Here is a 9,200-nt window from a genome sequence, read left to right as displayed (position 1 = left end):
AGTGGGTGTGTGTGTTGTGCGATCGGGTCATGTAACCTTCATGTAGCATACATACAACCATGCAATACATACACATATGCACATAATAACAAAACATTCATTAAATCATGGTATCATATAGACACGTAACGTTACGTCAAAGCAAGTCTAAAGTCCGAGTTGTCACAACATGAACTGGTCCCGCCACCTTGAACTATCCCTGGATAACTTGCGCTCCAGGCGGGGTGTTTAAACCCAATTCGTGAGAAAGGTGAATACCTTTAAACCTGTGAAGGGATCAGGATCCCTTAAACGTGAGAGAGGGGGCCAATCTTCTAATCTTCCGAAGCATCCTGAGTGTGTATCCTGGAGCTACATCCCGAAGCATATACTGCAAAACATTTCAAAACTAAGGTGGGTGTTAACTTGGCTAACACCCCTCCGATGCTTAAGTCAGTATTGGGTTTCAAAGAATAAATTAAACCAAACACAATTAAAAGAGATATGATTCATACCCTCCTGAGTTAGAAATTAAATTCTAAACTCACTTGAAATAAAGCTTAAGGTGTATAGCATTCCAAGATCTCGGCAGCATATCCCCTTCCATATCCTTGAGTCGGTATGCACCTTTTCCTGATTCTGATTCAATCTCATATGGTCCTTCCCATTTCGGAGCCAGCTTTCCATCAGCAGGATTGGTAGTATTCTAAAAAGCTTTTCTTAACACCCAATCTCCAACTTTGAACCTTCTAATCCTTATATTCTTGTTGTATGTTCTGGATATCCTTTGTTGATATGCCGCCATTCTTAGTCGTGCTGCATTTCTTGTCTCAGCAATAGTATCCAGCTCCTGGCATAGGACTTCAGTATTCTGCTCAGGATTCCGGAGGTTGGATCTTGCTGTGGGTATCACCATTTCTGTCGGGATCACTACTTCTGTTCCAAATACTAAGGAAAACGGGGTTTGACCAGTTGCATTTTTTACCGTCGTTCTATCAGCCCACAAAACAAAGGGTAATTCTTCTGCCCATCTTTCTTTCTTGGCCCCTAATCTTTTCTTCAAGTTGTTGAAAATTATCTTGTTTGAGGATTCTGCTTGTCCATTCGCTTGAGGATGCACCGGAGTAGATGTTACCATTTTGATTCCCCAACTCTTGCAAAAGTCAGTAGTTCTCTTGCTTATAAACTGAGAACCATTGTCACAGATTCTTTCGGCTGGTACTCCGAATCTGGTCAGGATATTCCTCTTTATAAGGATACTACTTCTTGGTCTCTAACTTGAACAAATGCTTCCGCTTCGACCCACTTAGAGAAATAGTCCGTCATTGCTAGCATAAAAACTTTTCCTCCCGGGGCTTTTGGTAGCTTTCCCACTATATCCATACCCCACTTCATAAATGGCCAAGGGGAAACAATAGGATATAATGGTTCAGCAGGTTGATGCAGTATGTTACTATGTCTCTGACATGTGTCACATCTTCGAGCATATTCTGCGGCATCTTTTCTCATTGTTGGCCAATAATATCCTGTCCTTAATACTTTTGAGAATAACGACCTGCCCCTAGTATGGTTACCACAGTCCCCTTCATGTATATCCTGAAGTACTTCTTTGGCTTCAGGACCCTCCAAGCACCTCAAATACGGTCCTGCAAGAGATTTCTTGTATAAATCATTGTTTATAATAGTGAATCGTGATACCTTCATCCTAAATGCCTTAGGATTTTCATCTCCGGGGATATGTCCTTCCTTGAGATATCTCATGATTGGAGTCGTCCAGGATTTAGGATCCTGAATACCTGCTACTTCTTTTTCCTGAGGATTCGTTGCAGGATACAAGATATGTAATATTGGTATTTGGGTCCCTTCAGGTATCCTGATCGATGATCCCAAATTTGCTAAGGCATCCGCTTCAGCATTATCCTCCCTTGGTACCTGTTCAAGTATGAAAACATCGAAATATCCTGCTAATTTTTTGAGAATATCGAGATATTCGATTAATTTCTCACCCTTAGCTGCATAGGATCCATTAAAATGGTTAGTAATTAACAAAGAGTCAACATATACTTGCAAATTTTCGATACTCATACTTTTAGCCAATTCTAATCCTGCAATTAAAGCTTCATATTCTGCCTTATTGTTAGTAGCAGGAAATTCACACCTAATAGCCTGGGGTAATATGTCCCCCTGTGGCGATTTTAGTAGTATTCCTAATCCTACTCCTCTTACATTAGATGCACCATCAGTATATAATGTCCAGGATCCTGAGGATTCTCCTAACTGTTGAACTTCTAGGTCTACCTCGTCCTGAATGTCACTACTAAAATCAGCCACAAAGTCAACTAAAGCCTGAGACTTTATGGCATTTCTAGGTTCATATACTAAATCATAAGCACTCAACTTTACTGACCACTTGGCCATCCTGCCCGACATTTCTGGTTTCCTAAGCACATTTTTGACAGGATAATTTGTCTTAACATGTATCCTATATGTCTCGAAATAATGTCTAAGCTTCGTTGATGCCATGACCAATGCTAGTATTAATTTTTCTAAGTGAGAGTACCTAGTTTCAGCATCTAATAAACTTTTACTAACATAATAAACAGGATATTGCTGACCTTCATGGTCTTTTATAAGAACGGCACTTACAGCATTCCCTGATACAGCAAGGTATAGGGATAGTGGTTCACCATTTTCAGGCTTCATCAACAGAGGTGCGGTTGAGAGATATCGTTTCAAATCCTGCAGGGTTGCTTCATGCTTCTCCCCCCATTCGAATCTTTTGTTCTTCTTCAGGATATCATAAAAGTCTTTGCATTTCTCTGAGGATCTTGAGATAAACCTGTTTAAAGCTGCTACTCGGCCTGTCAATCTTTGTGCGTCCTTCATATTTGAGGGTGATTTTATATCCAGGATAGCTTTGATCTGCTCTGGGCTTGCTTCTATCCCCCTTTTTGTCACCATATATCCAAGAAATTTTCCTGCCCCCACTCCGAAATGGCATTTAGCAGGATTTAGCTTCATGTTGTATTGATCCAGGATATCAAATGCTCCCTTGGTATCCTGGAGGTGATCCTCAGCCTTTTTAGATTTCACCACCATATCATCGATATATACCTCCATGGTGTCCCCCAGTTTGTCTTTGAACATCATGTTTACCAATCTTTGGTATGTTGCACCTGCATTTTTCAAACCAAAAGGCATAGCTGTATAACAATAAATACCTGTTGGTGTCATGAAGGCAGTATCCTCCTGGTCAGAAGGCTCCATTTGGATCTGTTGAAATCCTGAAGATGCGTCCATGAAAGTCAGCATTTCATGCCCGGCAGTGGCATCTACCATTGCATCAATGTGGGGAAGAGGAAATGGGTCTTTAGGACAGGCTTTGTTCAAGTCTGTGTAGTCTACACAAACTCTCCATTTCCCATTTTTCTTTTGTACTACAACCACGTTTGCTAGCCATCTTGGGAACTTAACCTCTCTGATCATTCTGGACTTTAATAGTCTTTCAACTTCCTCCTGGATAATAGTGTTCCGCTCAGGAGCAAACTTCCTTCTTTTTTATTGCACAGGCTTGAATGATTTATCAATTCCAAGCTTGTGAGTGATAATATCTTTGGATATGCCTGTCATATCCTCATGCTTCCATGCAAATGTCGACATCCTGCATTTCAAAAAGTTAATTAATTGTTCTTCAATATCCTGAGGGATATTGGTTCCCACGAGCACCGAAATATCGGGATTATCCTGGTCTAGGATAATTTTCTTCACATCCTACTCCGGATCCTCCACGATATCCTGGGCCCGCGTCTTTAATTGCTATGCTGCACTAGGTTTGGTTGAGGATTTCATCGAGGATGAGTAGCATTCTTTCGCCTCCTGCTGATCACTATCAACTTTGACAACTCCCCAAGGGGTAGGTATCTTGATGCATTGGTGATATGTTGATGGCACGGCCTTCATATCGTGAATCCACGGTCTTCCCAGTATGATGTTATAGCAGGATAGAGAATCCATCACACAGAAACGTTGTATCGAGTTGACTCCTTCAACGTATACTGGCAACTTTATCTCTCCCACTGTGTTTCTAGCCTCTCCACTGAACCCAACAAGCACGGTAGACTTTGAAGTGATATCCATTGGAGATACATTCATTCTCTTCAGAGCTTCTAGTTGGATTATGTTGACGGAGCTGCCATTATCAACCAGTGTCCTGCGTACAAAATGGTTAGCCACATATAACGTTATTACCAGAGCATCATGGTGAGGATCCTGGACAGTATCCCTGTCATCTGCATCAAAAGTGATCACTTTGTCAGTTGTGAGGGTAGTCATCCTGACAGGTTTGTCTCCCATTTCGGCTCTAGCTTCCTTTGCATGTCTCTTTGTTGCCGAATACGAAGTCCCACAAATGTCGGATCCTCCCAAAACGAAGTTGATTATCTTGGCATCCACGGGAGGTGATGCTGCTCGCTCAGGATCCTTCTCAGTATCCTGACCTTTATTCTTCTTTCTTCCTAAGAGATCTTTCAGATATCCCTTGCTTAGAAGATAGCTTATTTCTTTCCTTAGAGCAATGCAATCCTCAGTTACATGTCCGAAATCATCATGGAAATCACACCATTTTGACTTATCTTTCTAGTCAGCCTTTTGTTGATTCTTTCGAGGCCACCTAGCCTTGTCTCCTAGACCCTGCATGGCATACATCAATTTGGGAATGTTAACAGAAAAGCAATATTCAGACAACTCAGGATACTCTTCAGGATCCTCATCCTCGACAGCATTCACTCTCTTGTTTTCATTTCTACCATATGGCTTAGGCCGATATGACTTGAATGAGGATTCTGACTTCCTGTTAGTTGACTCATAAGTGTTAGATGAGTTCATCCTTTCTTGCATCTTCGTGTCATCCTCCAGACGGATATATCTCAAAGCCCTGTTACGAGCTTCGTCGAGATTCCTGCAGGGATTCATTACAAGATCCTGATAAAACTGAGAATCCTTTTGTAATCCCATCTTGAAAGCTTGCACAGCTGTTGCAACATCAAGATGTGGGATATCCAAGGATTCTCGACTGAATTTGTTCACATAATCCCTCAAGGATTCCTGAGGCCCTTGAGTTATCCTGTAAAGATCACTGGTTAGTTTCTCAAAACTCCGACTACAAGAAAATTGACTGTTAAATAAATTAACCAAATGAGCAAACGAAGTAATTGAGTGAGGAGGAACGTTTAACAGCCATTTTAAGGCTGATCCTGTTAGAGTAGAACCAAATCCCTTGCACAAGCACGCTTCCTTGAGCTCCGGAGGGATATGGTTAATCTCCATTCTTTCCCTATACTGAGCAATATGCTCCTCAGGATCCGTAGTTCCGTCGTAAAGCTTCATGTTGGGGGTTTGAAATCTCTTTGGGATCTCAGCATCACAGATAGGATGTGCAAAAAGAGATATCTTATGGCTGTCTTGGGACACTTCCGGGATCGGCTGGACCACCCCAGGTACACTGGATATCATGTCCTTCAACTTTTGAAGTTCCCTAGTAAGTGCTGATGTCACACCTGTATCCTGCAAAGATCCGCTATTGTTAGTAGCATGAGTATTATTATTATTTGACACCTTACCCGTTGGAGGATTTTGCCCATATCCTGAAGCATATCCTGAGCTCCTCATGGTTGACATCCTGACCGAGGAGGGTATTTCAGGAGTATGATTCTAAGGAAGACTGGGCACAATATTCCCCCTGTTATCCTCAGTATACACAGCTGAACTAAAGTTCAACGCTCTGGGGTGTAATGGAGTGACATTATCCTCAGCAGATCTGCTCGAGCCAGACTTCAGGAGTTGTATTTCCCTTAAAAGCATTTGGTTTGTTTCCTGTTGCTGCCTCATTTGTTCCTGCACACTTCCAAATAAAGTAAGAATTTCATCATTAGAAGCTAGAACGGGAGCAGATTCTTGAACACTGCGGGTAGGGATAATATCCTGAGGTCGTGAAGAGGCTGGCGTCCTTGGAGGAGGTGGTGGAAGCACCGAACCAGTAGTAGCAGAAGTCATAGCAGACACAGTAGAGGAACTCATGTTTGATCTTGAGGCCATTATGGACAATGTGGCAAAAAGTTTTGAAAATAGAAAACTGATTAGCGATTTGACAAAAAATTTTAGTAAAGAGAGCACCACTTGCCCCACGGTGGGCGCCAAATTGTTTTGGTCAAAAATTACTAAAGCAATTAAGTGATCAAATTAGTTAAGTGAGGTAGTGTGCTAAGAGAATGTGTTCAAAAATATGTTAATTGAGTTATTTGCAAAAACAGTTTCAGGATACGGCTCAGGATATAGAGTCGTATCTGTGATCAAACAATGAGCAAAAAAGTAAAGTAAATGACACGAGATGTACGAGGAAAGCCCTTGATCAATCTAGATCGCCGGCATAAAACCTCGGGAGCTGACAATCGCAGCTGCCTTGTTCTTCTATTGCTTCAAATATCAGGATACAGTGCAGGATGTGGTGCGGATCGACTAAGTGTTACAACGAAATTTGAATACAAGTGTGTTGTTTGCAATGAGCTAGAAAGTGAAAGTATGCGAGAGTGTTAGTGGAGATTGTGTGAAAAGTTGTGTCTACCTATGATCCGATCGCCCCTTTATATAGTTACAAAAAACAAACTAACTCTCCTATTATTCCGGGATGCTGGGAATATTCCATTCTGAACGTTGGGGAACTCTTTCTACTTGTTTTCCACGTGCTTATTGACTACAAAACCGGGTCTTCAGCTCATATAACCGTTACGATGTTAATAACATTGACCAACATCCGATATTCTCGCGGAACATGCCTTTCTGACCGTTAGAAGACCCATTCTTCCACCATCAACGTCCATTTTTCAACCACCTTGAGCGAATCTTCAGGTAGATCAAGTCTTTTAACGTTGGTACCTTGCAACCAACGTTTTACAAGCCAATCGTTAGTAATAGTTGTTTTGGTCAAAAATCACTTAAAGATAATGCAACCAAACTTTATGTAAACGGGTAATGATGCTTGGTATGATGAACAAAGTGAAGGATCACTCAAATGTAAAATGCACAAGTGACACAAGGATTTATACGAGGAAAAAGCCCTTGATCAATGAATGATCTCCGGCATAAAAAACCTCGGGTGATGGAAACTACCGATCACCAAACTTCAATATAACAAATAATGGTTACAACTTCGGATGGTAACGAGCTAGGTACAAGGATCACTATAGTGTCGTATGCTAAAGTGTGTGAGAAATGTGTGTCCTCTTGCGAATGTTCAAGAGTACCATTTATACAAGTGTGTGTGGTTCTATTTTAGGCAAATCACCTAACTACTAGCTCGTTACCCCTTTTGAAATAGAAGTAAATTTAGCCTAAATAATCGCCCTTGAATTGTGCTGAGTTGCCATATTTGTCATAACGTCCATCTTTGATTATGCATGTGCGAGATTAGCGTGACAGATTCCTTGTTTACGTTGCTAAGGCCGGATCCAACTCGTAATTCCTGCAAGATAATATTAAGTCCAAAGAGAACAATCGTTAGTATGAGGATCCTTGGAATGATCCGTGATCCTGATCCTGGAACTCCTCTGAGGATCACTATCTGCCAAAGAAACAAGGATCACTTGTTAGGATCACATGTTAGGATCACATGTAAGGATCATAGGTCATAAAAATCCAGCCCTAACAATTGCCCCCAAAATATAAGGAGTATTTATGTAATATAAACGAGTTATATGTTGCTGAATCTTATCTATAACTAACTCAACGGATATATAGCCGTTAAGGTGGAACTATCCGTTGCGGTCTGACGTCATGGAGGTGACAGCCCTGCACAATCATGATTATAAATAGAAATAGGGATAGGATCGAATGCATTTAAATTCAAAGCAACTCCCTTTATAACCGTATTCAGAAGATCAACCAGGTATTCTCCTTTTCATCTTCTTCTCTCTTGCTCTGTTTTTCTTCTTCTTCTTCTATTCTTCTGTAAAAGATGTTGCTCCGGAACTCCCCCTGCAAGGATCCTAAGAAGAACAGCCCCTTAAAGGGTCAAGGGATCATCAAAGATTCCCCCTACGAGAGGTGTTGCTTCACCGATCCTCAAATCGATAAAATCCGTCGTTGTTTCCCGGCGGAAACCCTTTTCAAGTCTTTTAGTCCTACCGCATTGAGTGATTTTATCTCTGAGACTTGGGTAGCTTTCCCGGTCACTCCTTTCTTGATAGGATATTCGTATCCTTTTCCTCCATTCACCCAATCTTTTTTCTCCCTTACCGGCATCTGTTATATCCAGGCTATGCCGATGATCTGGAGGGTGTTATACACCCTTGAAAGGATTATTGAGCAAGAGGGGATTGACCTTGGTATGGCGGAGTTGGGTGAGATGTATGATCTTACAACTTTTGGATCCCACCGATATTTGTTCAAGCGAAAAGCTGGAGAGGATCACTCTGTTTTCAAAGTGACAAAAAATTACACGAACTGGAAGCGCCGATTCTTTTTTGTTAGGAGAGATTCCATCCCTAATGGGAAGGATTTGCCCAAGGAGTGGGCTACCCATGGTAGGATAGAGGATCCTGGAAGGATCACCACAGAACTTGTTCCTTAAGATAAGGATCACTAACATTTTCTTGTTTATTGTGCAGCTATATCCGTTGCTCATCTTAGGTTAACTCCTGCTGCAAAAGAGAGACTCTTGGCTTTTAGGAAGCTTGATCCGGAGACAAGAACTTTTCAGGTTGCCATCCAGGATTCTCGAGAAGTATCCTCTGCCTCTGTCACAATGTCAAGTAAGTATCCTTATTTGAAAAGTAATTCTATGTAGGATTTTCAAGTTTAATTAGAATACTTAACTTATTTTGGTTGTGTAGGTGTTGGGAAATCCTCTAAGTCTGCTTCAAAGTTTGGCATTGATGATCTAACAAATGTCAAATCCTCAAGGAAGAAGACTCCTGCTGCTGGCCCAACTTCTTCAGCCCCTAAAGCACCTATCAGGGGTAAAGGAAAGAAGAGAAAGGCCTCTGAGGATTTACAAGGTCTGCCCCTGCTCCGCCAACAGTTCCTGGATTACTTCAATGAGGTAAGGATCCCTGCCCCTGTTTGTTATCCTGACAGTTTTGAGGATCACTTGTTCCTTATGTTATGCCTTGTTTTCCTTGCAGAAATTTGTTGAGATAGAGACTTATGTTGGCCACGTCGAGGATCAA

Source organism: Helianthus annuus, chromosome 15 (assembly GCF_002127325.2).
Source record: "Helianthus annuus cultivar XRQ/B chromosome 15, HanXRQr2.0-SUNRISE, whole genome shotgun sequence".
NCBI lineage: Eukaryota > Viridiplantae > Streptophyta > Magnoliopsida > Asterales > Asteraceae > Helianthus > Helianthus annuus.
The sequence above is the reverse complement of the archived record's forward strand: the minus strand, read 5'-3'. Positions refer to the sequence as shown.